The following is an 18978-nucleotide window of genomic DNA, read 5'->3' as shown; positions in this document are numbered from 1 at the left end:
TCCTATAGCTGCCATATAACTGATTGATCGGAAATGCCATAACTTTGGTGTTTTTATACCCTTGCAGAGGGTATTATAGTTTTGGTCAAAAGTGTGCAACGCAGTGAAGGAGACATCTCCGACCCTATAAAGTATATATATTCTTGATCAGGATCACCTCCTGAGTCGATATGAGCATGTCCGTCTGTCCGTCTGTCCGTTTCTACGCAAACTAGTCTCTCAGTTTTAAAGCTATCGAGTTGGAACTTTGGACACACCCTTCTTTCCTTTGCAGGCAGTATATAAGTCTGAACGGCCGGGATCGGTCGACTATATCCTATAGCTGCCATATAACTGATTGATCGGAAATGCCATAACTTTGGTGTTTTTTAAGTTAGAGGGTTGGGACTTTCCACACATGTTATATTTGAAAAAATATCCAAAATATCTTATGTACAAAATTTCATAAGAATCGGCCGACTATATCCTATAGCTGTCATAGAACGATCGGAATTGGCATAACTTTGGTGTTTTTTAAGTTAGAAAGATGGGATTTGGTACAGATTACTCTTTGGGCAAAATAATTCAATAAGCCAAATTTCATAAGGATCGGCCGACTATATACGATCCGCTATATATTTAATAATATAAGATGCGTGGCGCCACATAGCGGACTGCGACTGACCTGCAAGGGTATATCAACTTCGGCTCCGCCCGAAGTTAGCTTTCCTTTCTTGTTTAAGTTAGAGTTTAAGTTAAGTTTAAGTTAGGTTGGGCCTTTCCACACATGTTATATTTGGCCAAAATATCGTATGTACAAAATTTCATAAGGATCGGCCGACTATATCCTATAGCTGTCATAGAACGATCGAAATTGGCATAACTTTGGTGTTTTTTAAGTTAGAAAGATGGGATTTGGTACAGATTCTATTTTGGAAAATAATTCAATATGCCAAATTTCATAAGGATCGGCCGACTATATACGATCCGCTACATATCTAATAATATAAGATGTGTGGCGCCACCTAGCGGACTGCGACTGAACTGCAAGGGTATATAAACTTCGGCTCCGCCCGAAGTTAGCTTTCCTTTCTTGTTATTATCTGATATAGTTATATTATCCCTATCTCCTATTTGTTCTACCTTATAAGGGCCTGTATATTTAAAATCTAGTTTATGTCCAGTTTCATTTTTTAACAAGAAAAGAAAGCTAACTTCGGGCGGAGCCGAAGTTGATATACCCTTGCAGTTGTGCCATTTCTGATCGTTCAGTTATATGGCGGCTATTGGATATAGTTGGCCGATCCCTAAGAAATTTGTCAAATAAGATTATTTTGCCTAAAATGGAATCTGTACCAAGTCCCATCTTTCTAACTTAAAAAACAGCAAAGTTATGCCAATTCCGATCGATCTATGACAGCTATAGGATATAGTCGGCCGACCCTTATGAAATTTTGTAGACAAGATATTTTGGCCAAATATAACATGTGTGGAATGTCTCAACCCTCCAACTTAAAAAACACCAATGTTATGGCATTTCCTATCAATCAGTTATATGGCAGCTATAGGATATAGTCGACCGATCCCGACCGTTCCGACTTATATACTACCTGCAAGGAAAAAAAGGATGTGTGCAAAGTTTCATTTCGATAGCTCTAAAACTGAGAGACTAGTTTGCGTAGAAACAGACAGACGGACAGACGGACATGCTCATATCGACTCAGGAAGTAATCCAGATCAAGAATATATATACTTTATAGCGTTGGACAAGTCTCCTTCACTGCGTTGCACACTTTTGACCAAAATTATAATACCCTCTGCAAGGGTATAATAAGACCTTATCTCCTATTTTCAACTCAAAATCTAAACTAGTTTTGTCGTAAATAATTTTTTGTTTTATTTTATGAGATTCTAGCATTAGTCTGGCTCTCTTAAATGCCTGTTCTAATCTGAATTTTGATTCCTTAGCATAATCTTCTATATTATAAAGAGGTTTTATGTTTTCTATGCTATTAAAATGCTTTGATAAATTTGAAGTTTTACCAAAAATTAGCTCGTATGGACAATAGTCATGTGCCATAGAGGGGGTCGTATTAAAACAATAGACGAAGTATTGTAGGCATACATCCCAATCCGTTTTGTCAACTGAGATGTATGAACGAATGTACTTATTGAGTGTTCTGTGGCTTCGCTCCACGGTACCTACAGTTTGGTGATGATGTGCAGTCGAAGTTATGTTTTCAATATTTAAATTTTTACATAGACCTTCAGTAATTTAATTTTTATATTCCGTTCCCATGTCCGTAATGAACGTCTTCATTGGACCGTACTTTAGAATAAAATCTTCAAATATAGCTTTTGCTACTATATTTGCACTTTTATTTGGTATTGGTATCGCTACCAGGTATTTGGATAAATCGCATATGAGTGTTACTGCGTACTCGTTTCCATTGTTTGATTTTGGTAGTGGACCAACCGTATCCACAATTACTCTATCGAAAGCTCTTTGTGGAGTTTCAGTTATAGTTAATGGGGTCTTAGTGTGTTTAGTTGTTTTAGACTTTTGGCATTTAGGACATTTCTTTATGTACTCGTTTATGTCTTTGGACATATTTTTCCAGTAATAGTGTCTCTGGACCTTGGCCAAGGTTTTATTAACCACCTAGTGACCACCTTGTATTGGATCATCGTGAAATGTAGACAATATAGCTTCTTTTTCTTTATTATTTTTTATTACGGTCACCGGGTTGAGTAGCGCTACTCTTAATGATTTCAATATATAATTGCCCATATTTTTAAAATTACACAGGCCGACAATTTCCAACTTTTTTTTTCCTACACGCATAATTTTACCTGCTCCATAACCTTTAGGCTCCCCTGAACCAAAGTCCGGAACAAGCATAGGTTCTATCACCCACAGTTTCCGCGGTACACCTAAGAAAAAAAAATGATCAAATTTTACCATATATTGAATTATGTAGGCCGTGTAATGGAGATGACCATCATTGTTTCTAGTACATATCATTTTTGAAATGTATGTGTACCAACTAAAATTAAAAAATGGTATCTAGCAGTTACCATATCTTTGAAATACTCATCCAAAGTTGAAATCTCAGATTTTCTACATTAATTTTTGGTCTTCTATGATTTTTCCCCAAACATTTTTCTATGGAAGCTTTTTATATTATTATTGAAATCAATAGATCATACCATGTTTTAATTTTTGATTTAAGGAAAAACTCGAAAAAAATTTTATTGAATTTAATATAGGTGGCTAAACAATATTTTCTTCAATTAAATTTGAGTTTTTATATAGAAAGAGTTTTTAATAAGAAAACCTGGGGACTTGGCAAAGAGAACAGCGGATCCGGTTGAATACACATGTGGATGCCCTAAGCTCCCAAGCGGAGTAATAGGAATAAAAAAAAAAAAAAAAAAAACTAGGTTGTGTTTCCTACATTTCTCGAAAACATCAGTTAGGTTCTTGAGCATGTGGTTTTCGGAGCAACCTATGACTATTAAGTCATCCATGTAAAGAAATGCTTGCGAAGGGTCCAATCCAGAGAGAGCTATATTCATAATTCTCTGAAAGGAGTTTGGAGCTATTTTTAAACCAAATGGTAATCGCGTGAAACGATATGAACCATTGTTCGTTGAAAAGGATGTTATATCTCGTGAATTTTTTTCGAGTTCAATTTGGTGAAAACCGGACATTAAGACGAGACATGAGAAATAATTTGCTCTACCTAGTTGATGTAAAATGTCATCGATTCTAGGGAGTGGAAATTTATCAGATAAGAGTTTTTTATTAATTTGACGATAATTAATTACTAATCGCCATTTTTTATTTTCTGAATTTGGGAGTGACTTTTTTGGTACTAGCAAAAGTTGGCTATTATAAGGTGACACAGAGGGTTCTACTATTTTATCATTAATGAGTTTTTGGACTTGTCTTTGAATTTCGTCTTGTTGACTATGAAGATTTCTGTAATTTTTTGTATATACGGGTTCATCATCACTTAATCTCAGTTTTTGTTTATAGAAGTTATTTGTAGTGATCGCTTCGGTTTCTAGTCCGAATACATCACTATACTGGGTGCATAATTTTGTAAGTTGGTCATTGAATTTTTTTATTTATTTATTTATTGAAGTAGTAACAATTATCTGTTATCTGTTATTTATATATACAATTTTTAAAATTAATTAATTATAATTAAGAATTAGGAAAATTATTCAAAAGAAAAACAAACAATTTAGATTTTATTACATCAAGGGATAATTCAGGGGAAAATAAATGGGACAATAGATTATAATTTTTACAAATAACACGAAAAGGATCATGGTCCGCAAAATTTGATCTACAAATTGGTAACCAAAGGGGTCGGAAGGACCTGGTTGACCTATTTGGAACAGAAAATTTGATTTTTTCAAGTAAAAGATGAGAGTCAACTTGACCAAGAATGAGTTTATGAAGGAGCATGGCCCCAGCACAAGTACGACGTACCTGCAATGGTGGCAGGTCTAATAACTTTAGCCGACAACTATATGGTGGAAGAAGACCATCTGAGTCCCAGTTTAAATATTTTAAGGCAAATAAAAGAAACTGCTTTTGCACTGATTCAATACTTCTTTGATGAACCATATACTGCGGACTCCAAACGCATGAACAGTATTCAAGGATCGGACGAACCAAAGAGATATACAACGTTTTAGTGGTAAAGGGATCATCAAACTCTTTTGACCAGCGCTTGATAAATGCAAGTACTCCTCTGGCTTTATTAACTGTTAGAGAAATATGTTCATTAAACGACAGCTTGTGATCGAAAAGAACTCCAAGATCATTCATTAAGGAAACACGATCTAAAAAGTGATTCCCAAGTGAGTACGAGATGACATGAGGCGTGCTACGGTTAAACGACATAACCTTGCATTTTGAGCAGTTTAGTGAGAGGAGATTATTAGAGCACCACAAGAATACTTCGTCAAGGTCAAACTGAAGATGTCTATGAAGAAAGTGGTCAGAGTAAGAAAAACAGAGCTTTACATCATCAGCATACATAAGTGTAGTAGCATAGCTCACTACACTAGGCAAGTCGTTAACAAAGAGGATAAATAGAAGAGGTCCTAAATGACTGCCTTGCGGAACACCAGATGTTACTTTTATAACATGAGATGTGATGTTCTTGAACAAAACCCGCTGCGTACGATTAGATAGATATGAAGTCATCCACTTTATGATATTAGAAGGGAAACCCATAAGATAAAGTTTCTGGAGAAGGAGACGGTGATTAACAGAATCGAAAGCTTTACTAAAATCGGTGTAAATAACATCGGTTTGCATTCGTTTAAGAAAACCCTTATGGACGATGGAAGTGAATTCTAGCAAATTGGTTGTTGTAGAACGATTTTTGACAAAACCATGCTGGGTGGAGGAAATTATGCTTTTACAATGATGTTGCAGTTGCAATGTAACCATTTTCTCCAGCAGCTTGGGAATAGCAGAAAGTTTAGCAATACCACGGTAGTTATCAATAAGTATTTTAGAACCTTTCTTATGAAGTGGAATAATAAAAGATTCATTCCATCTCTTGGGAAGGCATGAAAGGTCCAAAGATAAATTGAATAGGGTAGTAAGAGGATAGCATAGAATATCGGAGCAGTACCTAAGAATACAGCTCGGGACGTTATCAGGACCAGAAGAAAAAGAGATATCCAAGGTTGAAAGAGCATTAGAAACATCAAGATGATTAAATTTAGACAAGTAGATATTGTTTATATACGGAATATTATACGGGTATGTAGAATTTAAATTATAAGAATCGGACGAATAAGTTGATTGAAAGAATGATGCAAAGAGGTTTGCAATACCATGATCTGAAGAATCAGAAATATTTTTATAAGATAGGGAAGGAGGAAAAAGACTGGATTTACGTTTCATATTGACAAACGAATAAAAGGAGCTCGGATCATTTCGGAAGTTAGCCTTACAATTTAAAATATAGCGCTTATAAAGTTGATTATTAAGAAGAATAAACTGGTTACGAATGTAAAGAAAGTTTGTCTGATGAAACAAAGAACCAGACTTAAGAAACATTTTGTAAGCTCTAGATTTCCTGTTCTTAAGACGAGAAAGGTGTTTGTTAAACCATGGCGGTTTCGTTGATGAAGACGATGAAAGTACTGGAACAAATTTGTCCAACGCGTTGTGGATTACCTCATAAAAAGAATCAGTAGCAGCATCAATACAGTTAAAAGATGAAAGATATTCCCAGTCAATTCCAGCTAAATGATTGCGAAGAGCATTGTAATCCGTTTTTCGGAAACATTTAGAACGATACTGAGCCTCATAGTTATGCATATTAGGGAAATCAATTAACACCGAAACCAATAGTGTGGGATGGTGTACATCTTCAGGAAGCGATAGTGGTGAAGACCGATTTACAGTGGCAGAGGATATTCTATTACAGAAAATAAGGTCTAGGGACCTGCTAAGTGTGTTAAGGATGGGGTTAATTTGGGAAAGAGCAATTTCAATTAGTTCATCAATGAAGTCGTTATGGCAACTAGAATGCAAGGAATTGTCATCATCACACGGGATCCAGGAGATTTGGGGAAGGTTGAAATCACCCATGATTAGGACAAAATCAGAGTCATTGACTAATGATAAAACGTACTTGATAGCATTAAGGTGATGAAAATATACCGTATCATCAACCGATGGAGGTATATAAGAACAGGTCATGAAAATATGAGACGGACCAACAGTTATTTTTACTGCGATAAACTCGATGCCAAACTGATTCGGGAAAGTTATTAGTTCAGCCGAGTATTTAATACTAACAGCAATGAGGACACCACCACCAAAAGAAGGCCTATCCAATCGAAACACAGTGTAGTTTGGAACAAAAATTTCATAATCAGAGACAGAGGAATTAAGCCAGGTTTCAGTAAGTGCAATAGCATCAAATTCAAAAGAAGCACTCTTAGTAAAAAATTGGCTCAGTTTACCCAGAATACTTCGAACGTTTTGGTAGCAGCAAGAAAAAACATTATTACTCAGTTTTTTGGAGCTGAATCGGCAAAGTTGTGATTCAGAGGGTCTTTAGCTAAAAATTCATGAATAATACTGTGCTCGGGCCAGGCTGACGGATCAAGTGCTTTTTCAAAGTAGGATTCAGGAATTACAATTTTGAAAGAGGATATGTTACGCTTATGTTTAAAATTAAACTTAAAGACCGCTAAATCATTAGGAGCTACCTTAAGATGTTTTAAGAGGTGACTCCTGACATCATCCACAGTGGCATCCGGCATGAGGCGGGATACGAATATGGCTTTACGAGGTGCAACAGCTCTCAGCGAAAGCCCAGAGGATTTTAACTCAGGCGCCACACCAGTGAGAGGCCTAGGTGACGGAGCCACAGGAACCTGGAGGTTTACCAACGATGGAGGATCCAGGACAATAGGTGGAGCAAGACTCATTGACGATTCCATTGGCAGACTTGGTGAATGGATCACTTCCACAGGAACAATAGGAGGCGATGAAGTATTAGGAGTTAAGAATTTATCCGAATGAATCACATGAGAAGCAGGAGTGCCCAATAGATTGACCGCCATCGGGTTATTATTCGGAATTTTTCTCCTTGGAGATTCACTTAGTAACTTGAGACCAAGAAATTGGGTCTCAAGTGTAAGGAATTGCTCATTAAGTGCAGCAAACTGCTTACGGACATCAAGAAAACCGTTTCTCGTCTGCTTCATGAAGGTCCGCATCTCAGACTCGATCTCTCTGCAGGTAATACAAGACCATGTCAGACCAATATTCTTAGTTATGAGATCGCTTATCCGTCCATTCTGCCCACCACCAGCACATTTAATATGTGAGCAGTTGTTGCAAAGCCAGCAGGAAAGATACGAATCTCCAGTGATGGATCCTCCAAACTCGCATTTCTTAGCAGTGCAAATTAGACTCATTATTTACAGAGATTTGTCCACTGTAGTGAGAGCGAGAAGAGTTCAATGGTAGAGTTCAAAGAGTTCAGTGGTAGAGAGGCACGTTCAGATCAGGCACGTCGAAGAGAATACGTAACAAAAGAGATACGAATGTTACGAATAACCGCTTCAGAGTAACAATGATATAACGGGATTACTCGATCGGAGAATAGACTCAGGAATATATATATTATATATGAATATTCGCAGGGCACGGCAGAAATAATATTGAAGAATAATATTATTTTTAAGAAGTGTGTGGATAATGAACTATGTAAGTCAATTATCTCAGTCAATGATACGCGAAAAGAGGAGTCTCGTATCAAAGATATATGTAGATATATGTAGGTAATAAGAAGAGAGCAATCGCAAAAAACACGTCGGGATACGGCAAAGTCAGAGGAAAGACTGGTGGGAATTGAGGTGGGAAGTTTTTTGTAAATTGGGATAATACAGTTTTTTTACGGTTTTCTGGGTCTGTTTTTACTACATCGTAGTTTGAAAGTGGTTCATGATGAATATTTTTAATATTAACTACCTGATCTATATTTGTGGTATTTATTAGTCTTATATATGCATTCTGGACTGTTGCTATGGTATTTGCTATATAGATACCTTTATGAATCTCTTGATTCGGAATTAATACACTGGTTTCTTCGGAATTTATCTTAATTTTTCGGATGACTTGGGATCTTGCTGGCAGAATTAGGGAGTTTTTGTCAGAACTGTATGTTATCGGAACATAAATTGGATATTTGATATTATTTGGTCTAATTACAAGCCAGTCTTCAGAAGGCTTGAAGAGTAATTGACAATTGTACCTTTTGAGAAAATCTATTCCCAGTATCCCATCACAAGGAATAGCGAATTGCACATTTACTATATGGAAATCATGTGGGATGATGTACTTAGAAGTTTGAATTTCGATAGAAGTTATGCCTTCTGATTTGGTAACCTCTTGGCTTATACCCTGTATGTTTATGATATGATTATCTTAAATGTTTTGAAAATGATCAGAATTTTCCTTTAATATGGATATTTCTGCACCTGTATCTAGTAGAAAAACTAATTCTTTTCCTGTTGCTGCGTTTATGAAACTAACAAATGTACCTTGACTGAGATTTATAGTGTGAATTTTGTTGTTTTTTACGTCAGTAAAGATATATACAGGTGTTTGGGAGTTTTCCGAATTCGTTTGGGCTATCCTAATATTGTTATTTTGGTTATTATTATTATTACCGTTATTGTTGTTGTTTCCCCCACGGCTATTTCCGCCGCGGTTGTTGTTTGTGTGATAACTGTTATTCTGGTTACCGTTATTTCTGTAGTAGCTAGTGTTTTGATTATAACCGTTATTTTGGTAATATCTGGTATTATTATAATTACCTCGATTATTACCTCGGGTGTATAATATTGAATTGACATTACCTGTCATTTCAGTACTGCATTGTATATTCTTTGTGACGGCTTCATTCATAGTTACGAAAGTGCCTGCTTCCAATATTGTTTTGAGGGGGCCATGCTCACAGTTTTTAACCATTGGCCTCCTCGGTACGTGTTCGGCCGATAGGCCTTCGTCAATGTACGAAGCTTCTAGGAGTTTTCTTAAGTTGTCTATTTCCGTCGTGAATTTTTCCGCGGTTTTGCCTTTCTGGGTTGTTTTCGCCATTTTGGCTTTAATTATGTCAGAGGTTTCTCCGACTATAGTGTCTTGTAGCTTTCTGATTATTGCTTCTATAGTTCTTTCATTTTGGACTCTGTATAAAGTTGATCCAATTATTTTGGATTTAATTACTTCTACTGCCAAATTCTCGAATGTGCCTTTCGTTAGGTTAACTAACCTCAAAGCTGTTATAAATCTTTGAAGGTGTAACTTTTGCCCGTTAAATGCAGGGATGGCATTCGATATTTCTCTAATGTATGCTCTTTGGGCAATGCTCTCGTCAGCCATTGTGGATGGTTTTAATTCTACAATGCTGTCGTTAAATTTGGAGTCGGTCAAGTCCTGGTCTGATAATTCAGATTGGATAAGGACTGCCGGACTAGTAAGGTTGTTAATATCGCTTCTTTTGATTCTGGTTCGTCGCCAGCTTCAATTGTTATTGAAGTATTGAGAATAGTAGGTATTGAAATATCAAGCTTGAACCTTTCTTTAACAGATGTTAGATTAGATCTTAGTCTGATCAAAAACTTTGATACTCGAGACCAGTGATCTGGATTTAACTTTTCTCTGTGTTCATATATTAATATTCGAGCTTCATTAAAGCATTTAACTAATATTTCTACGTGTTTATTGACCGTTGTTTTTTGTATCGGTCTATTCTGTGTTAGTGACTTATGCGATTTGTCGAATTCTGCTTTAATGCTTGATAGTTCTTTCGATAATTCATTCCATTCCATTATATTATGGGTATGGATTATCTTTTAGAAACCATCATAACAATTGTTCTACCTAAAAGTGGATCCTCGTCTATTCTTGATTTCACTAGCACAACCGGAATTGTTGTTAATAGTATTCCTTTTTGGGTTGCGGTGCAGTGAAACAATGGTGAAACGTAGCAGTTAAATGTTTCTATATAAAGTATTTCTTACTCATACACACTAACTGGGGTTGTTGATACTAAATGCTGGATTCTTTCATTGAAATATGGGTCCTTTTCATATATTTTGTCTATGGTTCTTCGTGTACTCATACTGGAATTATTTTCTTTTCAATTTTCTTTATTTTATTTATTATACCCTTGCAGAGGGTATTATAATTTTGGTCAAAAGTGTGCAACGCAGTGAAGGAGACATCTCCGACCCTATAAAGTATATATATTCTTGATCAGGATCACCTCCTGAGTCGATATGAGCAAGTCCGTCTGTCCGTCTGTCTGTCCGTCTGTCCGTCTGTCTGTCTGTCGGTTTCTACGCAAACTAGTCTCTCAGTTTTGGAGCTATCGAGGTGGAGCTATCGAGGCTGCCGCGTAACGTACGGCTCAAATCGCGGGAATAGATCCGAGAATAGATCCGAGGATTAGGAGAAAGATATTATGAGGAAGAGTGTTGCACAGATAAGGCGGTTAATATAAGCGATTTAAGATTGTTAGTAGAGCAAAGTGACAAGATGTGGTAGAGACCATTGTAGTCCGAACATAATACCCTGAACGGATCGTGTTGGGCATACGTCGAACTACAATGGCTGAGGAGTAGAGGACGAAAGTTTCTGGTCCTTCTACTAGGAATGTTAAAATTTAAGCGTGTTAGTAAATGCTGGCTGTCTATATTTCCATAAATAAGATTATATAGAAACATGACACCCAGCATCGTTCTACGATTTGTTAATGATGGTAAGTTGATTAGTAAAAGTCTACTATGATAAGAGGGGAGGTAAAGATTTGCATCCCAATTAAGTCCCCTAAGAGCAAAAGTAAGGAAGTTTTTTTGTACAGATTCAATGTGATCTTGGTGTACTCCAAATTGAGGACTCCAGACACTCCATACCTTTGGCGTTTTTTAAGTTGGAGGGTTGAGACTTTCCACACATGTTATATTTGGCCAAAATTTCATAGAATCGGCCGACTATATCCTATAGCTGTCATAGATCGATCGTAACTGGCATAACTTTGCTGTTTTTTAAGTTAGAAATGTGGGACTTGGTACGGATTCTATTTTGGAAAAAATAATTTGACTTGCAAAATTTCATAAGGATCGGCCGAATATATCATATAGCTGCCATATAACTGATTGATCGGAATTGGCATAACTTTGCTGTTTTTTAAGTTAGAAAGGTGGGACTTGGTACAGATTCCGTTTTGGGCAAAATAATCTTATTTGACAAATTTCATAGGGATAGGCCAACTATATCCAATAGTCAGTACCACTTCAACCTCCGAAGAGACAAGTCGTATTAGATCAGCATCGATCTCGCGTTCGTAAAACCTATTGAACTTATCAGCAAAAGTTGAAAAACAAATATTAAGCACAAAACAAAACCTAAAAAACAACAACAAAAAAAACACAATTTCTTACCACTCGGGCGCAAGCCCTTTACAAACAACCATGCAAATTAACTAAAAGTTTAATCCATATTTTATATTAATATTATAAACAATTATTTGGGCACTTGCCACCAAGCTCTTTTGAGTCTTTATAATGTAAACATTCCCACACTTGCATCTAGCACCCTAACGGAAGACCAAGCTTGAGAAATGAAATAAACGAATTCCCCCTATTGAGACCTTCTCCCCCTATTGAGAAATCCGTTCCACAATTTTCTGGAAATCTCGACAATTACGTAGCTTGGCGGAAACAGCAATGGGACTCTATGTCTGCAAAAGCCGTCGGTACTTTGTAGCCCTAACCATTTTAAGAAACAAGATAGTAGGCAAAGCCAATGACGCTTTAACAAACCATGGAACCGTATTGAACTCTGACGCTATTTTGGCCAGACTCGATTTTGTCTTTAGCGACAAGAGGCCAATCCACAAAATTTAACAAGAATTAAGTGTGCTGACACAAAACAGATTTTCGGTTATGGACTTTTATAATTTGGGTAACAAAAAGTTAACCCTCTTAATTAATAAAACCATAATGACGTACGGGAAAGAAAATCCAATAACTACAGAAGCAAACCTCAGACATAGACAAAATGCCTTGAGGGTATTCATAACTGGCCTAAACGGCCCATTTTCTGGCATGTTATTTTCCCTAAATCCTCCAGACTTACCAAACGCTCAAGCTAGAGTTCAAGAACTGGAGAGCAATCATATGAGGGCACAGTTCGCTTATCGTTTTAGCGCACCTCAGCGCCGTTATAACGATAACCAACGAAACCAAAACGAACCATATTATAGATCCAATGGTCAGAATCAGGGCAATCAATTGCGCCTGAACAGAACCAACGACAATTACAAAAATCATAATGGACAAAATCCCAATTATCAGCACAATAATAGAAGTTCTCCTCAGAATAATAATAATTCCCAAAATAAAAATAACCCCCAAAATAGTAATAGCTACCAAAACCACAATAGCTATCAACACAATAACACTCGGTATAATCCCTATCCAATTTATAATACTTGGACGCAAAGGAATAATACATACCAAAACAGAAGCGAACCTATAGAAGTGGACTCCAGCATCCAAATCTAAAATAAAAATAGTAACCAAGCATTCCCAAATGGTGAACAATACCAAACTACAAATAGCATCCAATATAATTCATTCCAACAACCAGAACAGGCAGTTAAACGCGCACAAATTGAGTCATCTGCTCAACCTAGAAACAAACAAATGCGCATAAATAATATCAAAGAGGAACATTTTTTAGGAGAAGAATAGGTCTGCCACACATATTACGATTTGACAAAAAAATTAATAAAAAACTTAATGTTCTGATAGATACAGGAGCCACAGCCTGTTATATAAAAAAAGGTACCTACCAAAACGGGATAGAATTTCCCATTTACAAAAGACTATCCACGGTTAATGGATACTCAACAATAAAAAAATGCCACTACATAACAATTTTTCAAACAAAACAAATTTTTTACGAAATAGAGGGCCTAAAGGCAGACTTATTAATAGGATACAATTTACTAAAAAAGATAGGAGCAGTCATTGACACGAACAATGACACACTAAAATGTAAGGGAAAAATCGAAAAATTACACTATGACGAAAAAATAAATTTATTAGAACTAAACAAAGAAACAACCATACTTCCACTAAAAAAATATATATTAGACAAATATTTTAACCACGAAAATTTGTCAAGCAAGAATTCACTTAGCATAAAAAGTTTGGGGTATATAAGCCCCAAACACGCCGTCGATGCTCATTCCGACACAAAAAATTTGGGATACTCATGTTCCAAATGCACCAAAAGTCAGATTTCCGACAACTATCCCTCAAGTGGTTTAGGGTACTCAGACACTGAACACGATGCCGATGTAAAATCCGATTCAAACGATATAAACAATGCAGCATATAAGAATATGGATAACACGGCCGAAAATATTTTCGGCATAAACAATTTAGAAAACAATACAGACGAAACCGATACAGAAAACTATATTGAACTAATAAAAGGCACAATAAAAAAAGTACATTCAGAAATAAATACAAATTTACCATTCCGGACGGACGTTCGCTGTGAAATAGACACAATAAACGATAAACCGATTTACTCAAGACAATACCCATACTCACAAGCAGTAAACGAATTTGTTAATCAAGAAATACAACGAATGATTAATGATGAAATCATTAGACCCAGCAAAAGTCCTTACAACTCACCCGTAATTGTAGTATCAAAAAAAGGTACTAATAAAGATGGCACCCCTAAACAAAGACTATGCATCGATTTCAGAAAACTAAACCTTAGCACGATTTCAGATAGATACCCCATGCAAGATCCGACAGTTATTTTATCAAATCTTGGAAAAGCTAAATACTTTAGTACTATAGACTTAGAATCAGGTTTCCACCATATTTTGATGAAAGAATCAGACGTAGAAAAAACTTCATTTTCAATTAACAACGGAAAGTACGAATTCATTAGAATGCCATTCGGGTTAACAAACGCACCTCGAATCTTCCAGAGGGTAAATTCTTCCATGTCTACATGGATGACATAATTATTTTCTCTCACTCCCTCGAACAACATTTCAAAGACCTAAATTCAATCATTAATATTTTACATAAAGCCAATATGAAAATATCATTAGAAAAATCTCAATTTTTTAAATTAGAAACGTCATTTTTAGGATATGTAGTAGCGCAAAACATTATTAAAACCGACCCCCAAAAAATCGATACCATATCGAATTACCCAATTCTGGGCCTCACTGGATATTATAGAAAATTTGTAAAAAACTATGCAACCATTGCCAAACCCCTGACTAGATTTTTAGAAGGTTTCAATGGAAAAATATCCAAGAGGATGTCAAAAAATGTTGCAATTACTCTTGACGAGACTGCAATACAGGCATTTAATGAACTCAAAGAACACCTAATTTGCCAAATAGAACTGGTCCAACCAGACTATTCAAAACAATTTACATTAACAACTGTCGCATCTGACTTAGCTATAGGAGCAGTACTTTCTCAGGACGGATACCCAATCACTTTTATATAAAAAACCCTTAACAAAACTGAAAGAAATTACGCGACTAACAAAAAAGAACTTTTAGCAATAGTTTGGGCATTAAAAACCCTAAGAAACTATTTGTACGGAGTATCAGGAATAGAAATACATACAGACCATCAACCGCTCTCATTCGCAACATCGGATAAAAACCCAAATGTAGAATTAAAACGATGGTTCAATTACATAAAAAGCTTCAACCCAAAAATTTTGTATAAACCGGGTACTACCAATGTAGTAGCAGACTCACTGTCACGAATTGAAATAAATAATATTACAGAAGATGAAGATGTAGAGTCCACGGATTACGGAACCCAACACTCAGCCGAAAGTAGCTATAGTAACATTATAGGCGAAACCAAAAAATCCCTTAATCAACTTAAACAACAACTTTTAATAGCAAAGGGAAAATTCACAATTCATGAACAGATAAATGTATTTGAAAATAAACGTCATATTATTGAATATGATCAACCAGAGAACTTAGCTACAGTCCTTAAAGAATATCTACAACCCAATATTAATACAGAGATTCATTGTACTCCTGAAGTGTTGTATGAAATTCAAGTTAAATTAAAAAATAACTTCATTAATAAATTCGTATCCAACACTTACATATTGACATTTTTTACGCGCAAAACCTAACCTTCTTAACTTGCATTGATTCCTATTCCAAATACCTTGTTGTAAAAGAAATTACTAACAAAAAAAATATCGATTTAAAAGTTTATGAAATACTTCAAACATTTCCCCAAGTTAAAACGATTATGACATATAACGAACCTAGCTTTACATCAGCACAATTTAAATCCTTCCTACAGCGTGCTGTTATTTCAATCCATTACGCAGACCCCAGACATAGCCTTTCGAATGGACAAGTTGAAAGAGCCCATTCAACCCTAACTGAGATAGCTCGTTGTGTTAAAGATGAGTACCGTCTCCTAGAATATCCCGAAGTTATTATAAGAGCAGCAAAAAGCTACAATATGACAATTCATTCAGTAACAAATCAAAAACCATACATTTTATTTAACAAAATAAATCACAGTGCCTTACCATTAAAACTACAAACTAAAATGTTAGATTATCATAATAAAAATAAATTAGATAAAAATTATCATGTAGGAGAAGTAGTATACGAAAAAATACACGGAGAACGAAAAAAACATGTCATTAAAGAAAACCTACCAAACAAAGTAATCATTAATAATAGGAAACGAGTTATTCATAAAGACAACATTAAATAACCCATATTTTACAGAAAATGGAAATACCATTTATCATCACCATTTTGATAATCACTTGCCACTCCGAAATAATCGACTACACTAACAACGAATACCTACTACTGAAGAATGAAAACGACGTATTGACGTATGACTCATTTGAGGACCTCTTTCATATCACAAACCTAAGTTTTTACAAAGAAATAATTAGAATAGAAGATAAAAATACTAACAACAGCAACTGCGACTCAGACTGGGACATTTCCCAAAATCTAAATATTATAAAAATTCGTATGTCCCAATGAATACCATCATGAAATAAAAGGGGCATTAACGAATTGGGCACAACATGGAAATGGCTAGCAGGTACACCAGACCATGACGACTTAATAAGAATCAAAAACAAAATTAACGAACTGACAGAAAACAATAACAAACAATTTACAATAAATTCACGTATATTTCAAGAAGTATGATCAAAATTCTTAACACAATTGTTGTTAACAAAGAAACAAAAGTAAGACAACACCGACTACAATTAATTACACTTGATATCCAAAATTTAATCGATACAATCACTTTAGCAAAAATAGACATTTTTAAAACAAAAACAAGAAAGGAAAGCTAACTTCGGGCCGAGTCGAAGTTTATATACCCTTGCAGTTGAGTCGCAGTCCGCTAGGTGGCGCCACGCATCTAATATAATTAGATATGTAGCGGATCGTATAAAGTTGGCCGATCCTTATGAAATTTGGCTGGCTTTTCCGATCAATCAGTTAGACGGCCGATCCTTATGAAATTAGGCAGATCGTATAAGTTTGTCCAAATTAAAATGCATAGAAAGTTTTGTACACCTATATAGCACATTTTCGTCACTAAAATTGATATCAGATATTTTGGGTTTCGCATGCAGGTTCGTCACCGGTACTTTACCTCGTGAAGAGATTTTGTTATATAATATTATTTGGAAAGAGCTGTTATATTATTCCAAATATTATTTGAAATTCGAAAATCGAATTTTTTGAATAACTTCTCGGATCGGATTGGTAGAATGCGAATAAAGAAAAATCTATCTAGTGATTTTTTTAGTTTCACCCTAATTTTTCCCAAACCAAACAACTTTTGGAAAATGTTTGGAAAAATGTATCTAATTTAAACAATACCTTTCGATTGGTATATAATTCATTCAGAAAGGATGACTAGAGAAAATTTTTAATTCTTCGGCTATATATAGAGTCTCCTCGCGCATACCAAGGAATGCGCGGTCGTCACCTCGTGGACTACCGTCCACAGAGATTATTTATATAAATATTTTTTTTAATTTATAAAATTGAATCAGTTTACATTTTATTTTCTCTTCTTATAGAATTATAATTTTTTATTTTTGTATTCTAAAAAATAATTTATTATTAATAATTTATTATTTTTTACCACCAAAAATAATTAATTAAATGATAGTCGTTTAATGTCGTTAGTCGTTAATTAATTGAAATTGTTTAATAAAAAATAAGTTAAATATAAACGGAACTCGCGCGGCTAACAACTCAATATTTCTAGTGGAAAAATTAAAAAATCCACCAATCGACACTACAAAGTAACAATGTATTGATCCAAGAATCCCGTTTGCAATGAATAGATTTGTATGTTGTTTAGTCTTATTAATTTTACACTTTATTTTCGGACTGGCGAAACTGGTCCATCAACCACACGTGTTCGACTTAGAACATCCAGAGATCGCGGAGAGGAATCAATCGTTGACGTCGGCGCTGACGTCGCTGCTACCGCCATCGCCCTTGCTCTTCGCCGCCGGTTCCCATATCCCTCCTTTTTTTACCAGCTTTAATTTCAATCCTTGGTCCAAGCTTGGTGGTTCCATCCCAGCTGTCTGTGCTGGCTGGTGTTCCGTTTGTTCTGTGTTTGTCATCTCTTCTGGTGGAGTGACATGTACCTGTCCGACTGTGGACTGTGGAGCTACTGTCCGACGAGATCCATACTGGTATCTTCTTAAGGTGGCTAATATTCCTGGTTAAACGTCTATCATCTTTTGACCCTATAGCTATTTTTCTTTTTTTCTCTATAACATCGTATTCGGTAGGGTCGAAGTTTGGCGTTAGCTTATGTGGGAAGACAACATTTTTTATTAGGACCTTGTCACATACTCCTATATCAATTTCCTTCGCCCCTCTCTTTTTATCAGCTGATTCTTTCCCCTTCTGTTTTGCAACACAGTCTTGGTTTCGTTCTGCTGAGTCTAATACTTCCGCGCCCAAATCCTGAACCCCTATCATCTTATCACGGATCAGCCTGTTAAACATTAACTGCGTAGGAGCAGTACCTGTGTTGCTATGTGGGGTTACATTGTACATCAAAACGAATTTCTGTATCTCCTCTTTATAGTTATTTTTGTGTTGGTATGCGATCTATAATCGCTCGGAATGTTTAAACGGTTTCCTCTCAGTAGGATTTTTCCGATTGTGGAAAGCTCGAATCGGAACGGGTAGAGGTTATTTAATGCGACAGAAGTCCATGAATCATCTTGCAAGCAAGTAATGGCATCCACAATTTCTTCATCAAGGATGCTTTTCGCAGCTATCTCCGAAATGCTCATTGACATAGGGATTGAGCTCTCCAGTATACGAAAAATGCTAT

At 35.7% G+C, this 18978-nt stretch overlaps 1 protein-coding gene across 2 annotated transcripts in view; it reads left to right on the top strand.

Moving 5' to 3' along the window:
- The window catches only part of LOC6505482 (transcriptional activator protein Pur-beta), a 505448-nt gene that overhangs the window by 199341 nt on the left and 287129 nt on the right, over window positions 1-18978 (top strand). The window lies entirely within an intron of this gene.

Source organism: Drosophila ananassae (assembly GCF_017639315.1).
Source record: "Drosophila ananassae strain 14024-0371.13 chromosome 4 unlocalized genomic scaffold, ASM1763931v2 tig00000054, whole genome shotgun sequence".
NCBI lineage: Eukaryota > Metazoa > Arthropoda > Insecta > Diptera > Drosophilidae > Drosophila > Drosophila ananassae.
The sequence above is the reverse complement of the archived record's forward strand: the minus strand, read 5'-3'. Positions and strand labels throughout refer to the sequence as shown.